Source organism: Oncorhynchus mykiss, chromosome 6 (assembly GCF_013265735.2).
Source record: "Oncorhynchus mykiss isolate Arlee chromosome 6, USDA_OmykA_1.1, whole genome shotgun sequence".
In the NCBI taxonomy this organism is placed as follows: Eukaryota; Metazoa; Chordata; class Actinopteri; order Salmoniformes; family Salmonidae; genus Oncorhynchus; species Oncorhynchus mykiss.
The window spans coordinates 35,769,729-35,782,985 of record NC_048570.1 but is presented as its reverse complement, the minus strand read 5'-3'; positions in this window follow the sequence as shown (position 1 = coordinate 35,782,985).

Below are 13,257 nucleotides of genomic sequence, written 5' to 3'. Positions count from 1 at the left end.
ATATCCAGCTAATCCTCAAGCATTCTCCATTTTTTTTAGGTATATAATTTTGTCAGGTAAACTTAGTGTTGGAAATACCTGAAGAAGAGGAGTAGAGGTATTAGGATAATGTGGCGAGTGCTGTGGAGACCACCTGTATCTACTGTCTACAGACCTTCAAAACACCTACAAACACTTGCCACTATAAGTCATCACCTTGCACTGCGCTCAAGAAATTCTCACACGGGAATAATAAACAATGTACTTTGAGGTTTTTGTCCATCATGTATCCAGTGGATGTGGTTAAGTCTGAAGTCGACTCTAGGCAGTGACTCTTTCAGAGGATTTTGGCCAATGGGCCACAGTCCAGTCTTACCAAAATGCACAGTGCCTTGCGAAAGTATGCGGCCCCCTTGAACTTTGCGACCTTTTGCCACATTTCAGGCTTCAAACATAAAGATATAAAACTGTATTTTTTTGTGAAGAATCAACAACAAGTGGGACACAATCATGAAGTGGAACGACATTTATTGGATATTTCAAACTTTTTTAACAAATCAAAAACTGAAAAATTGGGCGTGCAAAATTATTCAGCCCCCTTAAGTTAATACTTTGTAGCGCCACCTTTTGCTGCGATTACAGCTGTAAGTCGCTTGGGGTATGTCTCTATCAGTTTTGCACATCGAGAGACTGAAATTTTTTCCCATTCCTCCTTGCAAAACAGCTCGAGCTCAGTGAGGTTGGATGGAGAGCATTTGTGAACAGCAGTTTTCAGTTCTTTCCACAGATTCTCGATTGGATTCAGGTCTGGACTTTGACTTGGCCATTCTAACACCTGGATATGTTTATTTTTGAACCATTCCATTGTAGATTTTGCTTTATGTTTTGGATCATTGTCTTGTTGGAAGACAAATCTCCATCCCAGTCTCAGGTCTTTTGCAGACTCCATCAGGTTTTCTTCCAGAATGGTCCTGTATTTGGCTCCATCCATCTTCCCATCAATTTTAACCATCTTCCCTGTCCCTGCTGAAGAAAAGCAGGCCCAAACCATGATGCTGCCACCACCATGTTTGACAGTGGGGATGGTGTGTTCAGCTGTGTTGCTTTTACGCCAAACATAACGTTTTGCATTGTTGCCAAAAAGTTCAATTTTGGTTTCATCTGACCAGAGCACCTTCTTCCACATGTTTGGTGTGTCTCCCAGGTGGCTTGTGGCAAACTTTAAATGACACTTTTTATGGATATCTTTAAGAAATGGCTTTCTTCTTGCCACTCTTCCATAAAGGCCAGATTTGTGCAATATACGACTGATTGTTGTCCTATGGACAGAGTCTCCCACCTCAGCTGTAGATCTCTGCAGGTCATCCAGAGTGATCATGGGCCTCTTGGCTGCATCTCTGATCAGTCTTCTCCTTGTATGAGCTGAAAGTTTAGAGGGACGGCCAGGTCTTGGAAGATTTGCAGTGGTCCGATACTCCTTCCATTTCAATATTATCGCTTGCACAGTGCTCCTTGGGATGTTTAAAGCTTGGGAAATCTTTTTGTATCCAAATCCGGCTTTAAACTTCTTCACAACAGTATCTCGGACCTGCCTGGTGTGTTCCTTGTTCTTCATGATGCTCTCTGTGCTTTTAACGGACCTCTGAGACTATCACAGCGCAGGTGCATTTATACGGAGACTTGATTACACACAGGTGGATTGTATTTATCATCATTAGTCATTTAGGTCAACATTGGATCATTCAGAGATCCTCACTGAACTTCTGGAGAGAGTTTGCTGCACTGAAAGTAAAGGGGCTGAATAATTTTGCACGCCCAATTTTTCAGTTTTTGATTTGTTAAAAAAGTTTGAAATATCCAATAAATGTCGTTCCACTTCATGATTGTGTCCCACTTGTTGTTGATTCTTCACAAAAAAATACAGTTTTATATCTTTATGTTTGAAGCCTGAAATGTGGCAAAAGGTCGCAAAGTTCAAGGGGGCCGAATACTTTCGCAAGGCACTGTATATTGGAAGACTAAAGTTTGAAGTTAAGCATTCAACATCCTGGTGAATCCAATGATTAATACTGTTGAAGGATGGGCTCTCATACCAAGCACAGATGTCTGTATAGGTTGATTGGACAATTTGAAGCATAACAATTATTTTTCATTACATTAAAACAATACAAATCTTACATGATGCTGGAGTTTTGTTCTGTAAGAAAATCTAGTGTGTGTGAGTGTGAGAACGAGAGGGAGAGAATAATAGTGTTTGTGTGTGGGAGGTTTGGGGTAGATGTGCACAACCAGGTATTATGGAAAATGTGATCCATGGGTTCTCCCAGGTCCTGCTGTTTTTGTTGGGCGTCAGTGATGAAGTGAGGTGGGCTGTTGGCTTGGGGTGCGAGCGGAGAGATCTCAGGCCAGGGAAGGTGAGGAGAGATGGGTGAGGCCGGAGCACAGGGGAGGCAACCTAACACACTTTTAATGAAGACCCTGGCCTGCTCAGCCTGCATTGGGAGAGCACAACAGAACATAGCAGATGCACTGTCATAATCAGCAACACCACCATCAAGACATCCTCCCCTGGACTGGTCGAGAAGAGGGGGAGCACACAGTGTCTGAAGTTAATATTCTTATCAGGGCTTTGTGAAACTCCCCCCTCCTGCTGGCGCGGATGGTGCAGCCCTGGCTGTTTCTCATGGTCTCATGGTCACTTACTGTAAGAGTCAGCCACAGCAGGGAAAGGATACATACCCTGCTCCTGGAACTCCTCCATATTTACAGGGAAAGTTGGGATTTCTCCCCAAGTTCATGTCCTCTTGACTTTCCCATCCCAGCCAGTGGAAGTGGCAGGGGCAGGAACGGGCAGCTATTTTGTCACTGGCTAAAGGTGAGTGCCTAACACAACAGGATACTGTTCCAACAGTATAGGCCTCCACATAATGATCACCCTGCCTATACTCTGGCACTGAGCTCATTTGTCATAACGTATGACACAGGGCCAAAGGGCTACATTACATACACAAATTACTGTAGTTATATATATATATATATACACTGGCCTGTGCATTGATCCTGAGATTTTCTGCCCGGCCGTGAGACTGACGTCCCTTTTATAGAACTGTCATGTTAAAACAGCGGGAGTCATTTTGTGTGCACAGAGGTATACATTTGGAACGCTCTTCTCTCGGGTTCTACAACAGCGAGCTCCTAAAGTACTGTGACAGTGGCAATTATGTTGTTTTGGCTCTGTACTCAGCACTTTGTATTTGAAAGACAATGACGATGGAGTTTAAAGTGCAGACTGTCAGCTTTATTTTGAGGGTATTTCCATCCATCGGGTGAACTACAGCACTTTTTGTACATAGTCCACCACATTTTAGGAGACCAAACGTATTGGTACAAATTCACTTCTATGTGTATTAAAGTAGTCAAACGTGAAGTATTTGGTCCCATATTCCTAGCGCGCAACCATTACATCAAGCTTGTGGCTCTACAAACTTGTTGGATGCATTTGCTGTTTGTTTTGGTTGTGTTTCAGATTATTTTTGTGCACAATAGAAATGAATGGTAAATAATGTAGTGTCATTTTGGAGTCACTTTTATTGTAAATAAGAATATAATGTTTCTAAAAAATGTCTACATTAATGTGGATGATACCATGATTACGGATAGTCCTGAATGAATCATGAATGAGAAAGTTAGAAGCCTAAATATCATACCCCACCAAAATGCTAACCTCCCGTTATGGGATGCAACATGCAAAGTTACATCTATATGCAGATGATACAGCCATATATTCATGTGCTCCTTCTCTGGTTCAGGCTGTTGAAGAGCTCCAGACTGCTTTTCAGTCACTGCAGGCCTCCCTTTATGGTCTCAAACTATGTACAAAAAAATAAATTCATGACCTTTACCAGAGCTAGAACTCTGCCTGAGAAATTTAGCATTGTCACATCTGGTGGCTTGTCCATTGAAAAAGTGTCATCCTACAAATACCTAGGTGTTTGGTTGGATGACAAGTTGTCCATGTGGATAATCTTGTGACAAAGCTTCAATTGAAATTGGATTTTTATTTTCGTAATAAGGCTTGCTTCCCGCTAATGACTAGAAATAAGCTTGTTCAGGCCACTTTTCTCTCTGTAAATGATTATGGTGACTTGTTGTATATGCATGCAGCCTCCTCCGTCTTACAGAGACTGGACTCTGTTTATCATGCAGCCTCCTCCGTCTTACAGAGACTGGACTCTGTTTATCATGCAGCCTCCTCCGTCTTACAGAGACTGGACTCTGTTTATCATGCAGTCTCCTCCGTCTTACAGAGACTGGACTCTGTTTATCATGCATCCTTGCGCTTTATTACAAATGCAAAGTCACTCACCCACCATTGTACATTGTACCAAATGGTAGGTTGGACCTCACTTTATATGCGCAGAAAGATACATTTATATGTGTTCATCTACAAAGCCCCTTTGGGTGAACTCACTCTTTCCCTCTGTAGTCTGGTCTACTTCACCACCAGCAGTTACCATACCCGGTCTGCTAGGTGGTTGCTCCTTAAAAGTCCCCAGGACATTCACAGTATTAGACAAGACTTCTCTTCTTGTGCCCCAGACACATGGAATAATCTACAATCCATGCTTCATCTAGATATGTTAGTGCCACTGAATTCATTTAAAATATTGAAGGGACACTCTGTTACAGAGGAGTGTAAATGCTTTTTTTTAGGCTGGATCATGTTGTTGTATTGTATTGTTGTATGTTTTAATTCTGTAATGTATTGATTGTTGCTGCCTTCCCTTGAAAAAGAGACTCTGGGTCTCAATGGGCTTTTCCTGGTTAAATAAATAAAATTGTAATGGCGAGAGGGTGGCATGTCTTGGGGGTATGATATTTGTGCATCTGTAACTTTTTCACTTATTATCATAACTCACAATTAATTTGTTCCAATACTAAAATGGGACACACGCACACGCACACACGCGCACACACACACACACACACACACACACACACACACACCACAAAAAGTGCTGTAATTTCTAAACGGTTCGCCAGATATGGATGAAAATAACCTCCAATGAAATCTCAAATCCAAAGTGCTGGAGTACAGAGCCAAAACAACAAAAATCCACTGTCCCAATACTTTTGGAGCTGACTGTATATCTACAGGGAGTGTTATAGCAGACACACACGTACATCCAGAACATGCCAGCCATCTCTCACAAGATCATTACGACAAACAAAATGCCAGAGATAAGAGTACTGGTGAGTACCAGAACAGAAACGAATTAGTGCATGGCAGTGTGCGTGTGTGTGGTTTTCATTTATATGCTGGCAGGCGGTCGCACCACATACACACAGACAGGCATAACTTGAGCTGGCTAAACAGGAAAGAGGGCATAAATCAGGACCGCAAACGACAGGCACCCCGGGGCTATCCCAGCATGCAATCTGTCAGTGTTGCACAACGAGCCCATCTCTGCAGCTCTGTCTTTTTCTGTCTGTGGTAGGAGCGACAGGACAGTCAGAGGAGAATGTAATCTTTTGGTTCTGCCAGTCAAGCTACCCCCCCCCCCCCCTCCCCTCCTCCCAGCTAAACCCCAAGCTAATGTTTTGGCTGTAAAGTGGGGTTATAGTGTCATGGCGGGAGAAGATAAGTCTTTGATTTATGGCTATCTGTGTCAATTTGATAACACAAGGGCCCCAGGGCAAACACATGCAGAAGTGATACATTTGGAAGGAAATTGTCATCTGGACATTACACTGCTGATGCTTTTCCTTTTCCCTTAATGGTTATAGGAAGCTGGGACCTTATAACACGCTTGTAATCAGCTTGATGCTTATTCGGAGTTTTGAGATATCTCTGAATACTAATATCCATCTGTGAATACTTTGGCATAGAGGCTATACACAAAATTACTATACAGTATAATATCATTTCAAATGACTGAGACAATTTTAAAGGGATTTTCCGGTGCTTTTGTATACTTTTTAGCCAGTAGTTTTGAAAGTAGGCTCACGAGCCAAAAGTGGTCGGTGAAAATCTCTCTCATCAACACAATCTCACACTCAACTAGTGCAAATATGTACAAAAAGTATTTTATGCATTTTTGTGTGGCTTAATTCGTAGGAAAACAATTTTTTTTGTGCGATATTCATTTAGAGGAGGCAAACTTCGGAACAATCTTTCAAAAGTTATTAGAGCAATGCATGATGTGCAATGTTGCTTTGCACAGCCTTTTGTGTGTCCCACATTTATTTATATAAAAAACAAAACGTTTTAACAACCCAATATTGTTAATCAACCAGGTTGTCAACAAACTAAACTAATAACACTATACCAAGGCCATTGTCATAATTGAGTAAAGATACCTTAATAGAAAATGACAAGTAAAAGTCACCCAGGAAAATACTACTTGAGTAAAACTCTTAAAAATATTTGGTTTTAAATATGCTTGAGTATCAAAAGTAAATGTGATTGCTAAAATATACTTACGCATCAAAAGTAAAAGTATAATTTCAAATATCAGAGATCATCATCTAGATTCAGTCATGTGCCAATGTTTTCTTGAGCGATGAGCAGGGGGCCGTAACATAGCTGCAAATCATTTGAAGACTGCAAACATAACGCAAGAAGCCTAAACAGATATAATATTTGACTAAAACATTATTTCAAACCTTGCTTACATTTGTATACTATCTCGTACACTGAAGGTACAAAACATTAGGAACACCTTCCTAATATTGAGATGCACACCTTTTCCCCTCAGAAGAGCCTCAATTCATCAGGGCATGGACTACAAGGTGTCCAAAGCGTTCCACAGGGATGTTGACCCATATTGACTCCAGTGCTTCCCACAGTTGTGTCAAGTTGGCTGCATGTCCTTTGGGTGGTGGACCATTCTTGTGAAACGGTGTGAAAAACCCAGAGCGTTGCAGTTCTTGACACGGTGCGCCTGGCACCTACTACCGTATACAATGTTCAACGGTACTTCAATCCTTTGTCTTGCCTACTCACCCTCAATTGCACACATACACAATCCCTGTCTCAAGACTTAAAAATCCTTCGTTAACATGTCTCCTCCCATCCCCGTGAGCCGAAGACGTGGTCGATTAAGGCAGCCCTCCGCACCTCTGGGTTAAATGCGGAAGACACATTTCAGTTGAATGCATTCAGTTGTACAACTGACCAGGTATCCCCTTTTCCTTCCCCTCACCTACACTGATTGAAGTGGATTTAACAGGGGACATTAACAAGGGATGATAGCTTTCACCTGGTCAGTCTGTCAGGGTTAGTACCTTCGGTACCCCAGGAGCCATGGAAAGAGCATGTTTTGTACAGTCAGTGTATATCTCGATTATGCGTGGAAATACTTTGGATTTCCTAAATTAAAATCACTTGGAGCTGATTTGTTTGTGTTTTTAAAGTCTCATGTCCAACAATAAAAAAGACAAAAAAATGCTAAAAAAAACATGGGGAACCCTGCCTTATATTGAGCAAACCAGACGGCACCATTTTCTTTCTTTTTTAAATTCTTTACAGAAAGCCAGGGGCAGACACATCATTTACAAACAAAGCACGAGTGTTTAGTGAGTCTGCCAAATCAGAGGCAGAAAGGAAGACCAGGAATGTTCTCTTGATAAGTGTGTGAATATAACGAGTCATTTTGGGTGTCAAGGAAAATGTATGGAGCAAAAAGTACATTATTTTCTTTAGGAATGAAGTGAAATAAAAGTAAAAGTTGTCAAAAATATAAATAGTAAAGTACAGACACCCCCAAAAACGACTTAGGGTACTTTAAAGCATTTTTTACTTAAGTACTTTACACCACCAGTAATAAGGAAGGTTCTTGTGTGGCCAGACCTGACTAGATGATTTAGGAGTTGAGGTAGGTGATTATAATTACATATTTTATTGACATCTGGAAGTCAAAGCCGGAAAAATGGCCAGAGGCGCTGGTGGCCTACGTAGGGTTGTGGTGGCTGGCTGGTGGGTGAACCAGTTTAGACAGAGAAACCTCAGCCCATAGTACATCTCTCTCGCTGTGTCTCTCTGTGTGTCTCTCTCCCTCTCTCTCTCTCATACAGAAACCCAGTTCTCCTCCTTAGATAATGGCCTAAGAAGCCATGTGCAATAAATTAAGTTCCATTCCAGCGTGTTTCTGTCCTTATCTGATGTTGATAAGCCCATGTCACAGCCTTCACCTCCACTGAGGAGAGCAGAACTACCATCAGGACAGGACCCCACTGTGTTCGCTCAAACTCAGTTTCCCCTCCACCTCAGACTCAGTTATAAGCCATGTCTTTCCCCAGCTGTAACAGAGTGAGGATGGATTCAGGGTGACGAAAAGGTGACTTGCGGATGACCCTTTGCTGAGGCCTTCTATTGTGGTCTGTCCCTTGACTTTGGCACCATGTAAAAACACTTTAAAACATGTTCAGTTTAATTTAACTGAGCTTCAAGTCTGTGTCCAAATCACGAAGGAATAAAAAAAATGGTCCACATGCGCACAGCCGTTAATAAGGAGTTTGAAATGGTTTGGCATAGGTCCTCAAATCCTCAAAAAGTTATACAGCTGCACCATTGAGAGCATCTTGACTGGCTGCATCACTGCTTGGTATGGCAACAGCACCGCCCTCGATCACATGGCGCTACAGAGGGTGGTGCGGACAGCCTAGTACATCTCTGAGGCTGAGCTCCCTGCCATCCAGGAGGTCTATCAGGTGGTGAAGACCTGGAAAATGGTTAAATACACCAGCCACCCAAGTCATAGACTGTTCTCTCTGCTTCGGCACGGCAACCGGTACCAGTGCATCAAGTCTGACACCAACAGGGGCCTGAATAGCTTTTATCCCCAAGCCATAAAACTGCTAAATAACTAACAAAAAGGGGTACACGGGGTAATCAATGTAATTGAGGTAATATGTACATATAGGTAGGGGTAAAGTGACTGTATAGATAATAAACAGACAGTAGCAGCAACGTGTGTGAAAAGTGTGAATGTATATGTGTGTGTGGCGTCAATATGCATGTGTGTACGGGTTGTGTGTATGTGTTATGTGTGTGTGTGTGTGTGTTGGAGTGTTTGTGTAGTACGTGTGTGTGTGTGGTTAGAGTCCAGTGAGTGTACTTCGAGCCTGTGCTAAAAAAATTATAATAGATAAGAATAAAATAAGGGGGTCAATGTATATGGTCTGGGGGGCCATTTGATGAACTATTCGGCAGTCTTATGGCTTGGGGGTAGAAGCTGTTAAGGAGCCTTGGTCCCAGACTTGGCACTCTAGTAGCGCTTGCCGTGCGGTAGCAGAGATAAGTCTATGAATTTGGTGGCTGGAGTCTGACACTTATTAGAGCCTTCCTCTGACACCGCCTGGTTCTGGTTCTGGTTCTGGATTGCAGGGAGCTTGGCCCCAGTGAAGTACTGGGCCATACGCACTACCCTCTGTAGCGCCTTGCGGTCGGATGCCGAGCAGTTGCCATACCAAGCAGTGATGCAACCAGTCAGGATGCTCCTGATGGTGCAGCCGTAGGATCTGAGCATGCCAATTCTTTTCAGCCTTCTGAAAACGAATAGGCATTGTCGTGCCGTCCTCACGACTGTGTTGGTGTGTTTGGACCATGATAGGTCTTTAGTGATGTGGACACCAATTAACTTGAAGCTCTCAACCTTCTCCATTACAGCCCCGTCGATGTGAACGGGGGTGTGATCGGCCCTCCTTACCCTGTAGTCCACGTTCAGCACCTTTGTCTTGCTCACATTGAGGGAGAGGTTGTTGTCCTGGCACCACACTGTCTCTGACCTCCTCCCTATAGGCGGTCTCATCGTCGTCGGTGATCACTGCCGTGTCACTGGCAAACTTAATGATGGTGTTGGAGGCCTCCCGGGTGGCGCAGTGGTTAAGGGCGCTGTACTGCAGCGCCAGCTGTGCCATCAGAGTCCCTGGGTTCGCGCCCATGCTCTGTCGTAAGTGCTGTTATTGTGAAATGGAAATGGCCCTACAAGCTCACAGAACGTTACCGCTGAGTGCTGAAGCACGTAAAAATCAACTGCCCTCGGTTGCAACACTCACTACCGAGTTCCAAACTGCCTCGGGAAGCAACTTCAGCACAATAACTGTTCATCGGGAGCTTCATGAAATGGGCTTCCATGGCTGAGCAGCCGCACACAAGCCTAAGGTCACCATGCGCAATGCCAAGCATTGGCTGGAGTGGTGTAAAGCTCGCCGCCATAGGACTCTGGAGCAGTGGAAACGTGTTCTCTGGAGTGATGAATCATGCATCCCCATCTGGCAGTCCGACGGACAAATCTGGGTTTGGCGGATGCCAGGAGAAAGCTACCTGCTCCAACGCATAGCGGCAAGCTTTACACCACTGCCAACTGTAAAGTTTGGTGGAGGAGGAATAATGGTCTGGTTCATGGTATGTCCCTAAGTTTCAACGAACTGAAATCTTAATGCTACAGCATACAATTACATTCTACACGATTCTGTGCGTCCAACTTTGTGGCAAGTTTGGGGTAGGCCCAGCGTGACAATGCCCCAATGCACAAAGCGAGGTCCATACAGAAATGGTTTGTCGAGATCGGTGTGGAAGAACTTGACTGGCCTGACCTCAATCCCATCGAACACCTTTGGGATGAATTGGAACACCGACTGCGAGCCAGTTCTAATCGCCCAACATCAGTGCCTGACCTCACAAATGCTCTTGTGGCTGAATGGAAGCAAGTCCCCGCAACAATGTTCCAGCATCTAGTGGAAAGCCTTGCCAGAAGAGTGGAGGCTGTTATAGCAGCAAAGGAAGAACCAACTCCATATTAATGCCCATGTTCAACGAGCAGGTGACCACATACACTACATGACCAAAAGTATCTACCTCTATCACTCGAGTATCCCTGCACATTATAAATATGGTATTGAAACTGACGCTACATATATAGCTTACTTACTTTCTCGTGTTCTTATTTGTATTTATTGTTTTTAGTACTACATTGATATTGATTACTGCATTCTTGGGTTTAGAACTTGCAAGAAAGACATTTCACTGTACTTGTGCATGTGACATTAAAAACGTGGAAGTTATTTAATAAGATAACATACTGTATGTAAGTCCTTTATACCGCAAAACATCTATTTGTACGCATTGTAGAAACTACTGGGGGCTAGCAAACTGGCTTGTCCCGCTGATGATGTGTAGAGGTGTAGTTTTGGGGAATGAGAGATATCTATTATTTTGAATGCTAGACAGTGAACAAAAGTATATATCAATATAAATAAAGGCTATTAAAATTAATATATTTTTTACTAGTATAATGTGTATCCCTCAGTTTTGTGTCATTGGTGTTACTGCCATGAAAATCACTGATTACAAAGATATACCTTTAGCATTTTCTCCAGTGGCAAACTTATCAGGGGTAGGGTCCATATTAAAAATACAATTATTAGCTAATCACACCTTTATAGAATGTCAGAGTGGGCTGCAAATGCACAAACAATACCTTGAAAAAGTATAAACAGTATAATTATAGAGATAAACTCAAAATACCAACATGTGAGAAATACTGTACATTAATGTTTCAATGGAACCCACCAAAATCATAGAATTATTTAATACAAAATAGATTTCACCAAAATCAATGTTTCATAATTATTGGCACTCCTCATTTAGTACTTAGTGACCACAGCATGGTATTTTCCTGTAATGTTTGACAAAGTTAAGGAACACATTTGGAGGGATTTTGGACCATTCCTCTATGCAGATCCTTTCAAGATCCTTCACATTCTTGGGTTTGAACTTATCAACTGCCCTCTTCAACAGCGCACAGGTTTTCGATTGGATTTAGGTCCGGCGACTGAGATGGCCATGGCAGAACATAGATTTTGTTGTCACAGAACCATTTCTGTGTGGATCTTGAGGTATGTTTTGGGTTATTGTCTTGTTGGAAAGTCCAGCCTTCTGGCAGAGGCAACCAGATTGTCAGCCAAAATTGCCTGGTACTTGGTGGAATTCATTATGCCATCAATCTTAACCAGTGCCTCTGGACCTCTGGAATTAAAACAGCCCCAAAACATCACTGACCCACCACCATATTTCACCGTGAGTATGAGGTGCCTCTCCTAGTTTGCATCTGTGTTTCGACGCCAAACATGCCGATGCTCATCTGACTGGAGCACCTTCTTCCAATCATAATTTAAATTACATTTGGCAATCTCCAAGCGCTTGCGTCTGTGTCTTGGGGTCATTAAGGGCTTTCTTCTGGCAACCCTTCCAAAGAGCCTGTGGTTGTGGAGGTGGCCTGCAATTATTTCACAGTGATTCTTTTGTGGATCTTCTTGTAGCCATTACCAGATTTCTGAAGGTCTACGACCAGCTGTCCCTTTTGAACTGCCAGTCCTTTTCTTTTCTCCATGGTGTTGGATGACAAAGGAATATTGCATGCCTGTTACCTCATTTTTATACCCTAGTTAAAAAGAAAGTGATGTAATGGCTTAATATAGTTTCTTAGATAAACTTAAATAAGTGGAATTTAATTCCTGGTTTAATGTTGGTAGATGTTATTTACAATAATATTTAAGGGTGCCATTAATTATGAAACCTTGATTTGGAGGACATTGATTTTTAATTAAATCAATAAATTATTTTGTTGGGTTCCATTGAAACATTAATAAAGTACAGTATTTTTCACGTTGGTATTTTGAGTTTCGCTCTAAAATTATATTGTTTTAAGTATTGTTTGTGCATTGCCAGTGCCAGTAATTTTGGAGACCACTGTACATTTGAGGATTCCATTGATAATTTGGTGTGTCTAAATCCAAAGTTTCACTTGGTGTTTGTCAGTTTAAATGAAGGGAAACAATATTGAAAGCAAAATACACCTAAATACATTTAAAGACGGAATCCGTCTTAGGGGCTGCCACCATCACCATTATTGTTTATGTTGCTGAGCTGAGAAGCGTCACACAGCATGGTAAAAAAGTTGTGTGCTCTTCTATCACACGTGCAATGATATCAGAGGGTAAAAAAAAAACATTGCTCACTGTTATCTTTGTGTGGTAATATCGCAAACGGACGTAGCTATTTCACCATTAAGAATTCCAGCTTTGAATGTTAAAAAATAAAATGCCATGAGCAAATGCCACCATAATTCAAGAACTACCCACTGGGAACTGATACAGTCGCTAAGACGGTGCAAATCAATCCTACTGCAACTCAAAGTGGGAATTCAACGGGTCAGTTGATGTGAATGGTTGAGGGAGACAGCCTTGAGATTCCAGCCAGGGAGTGAAGTGAGA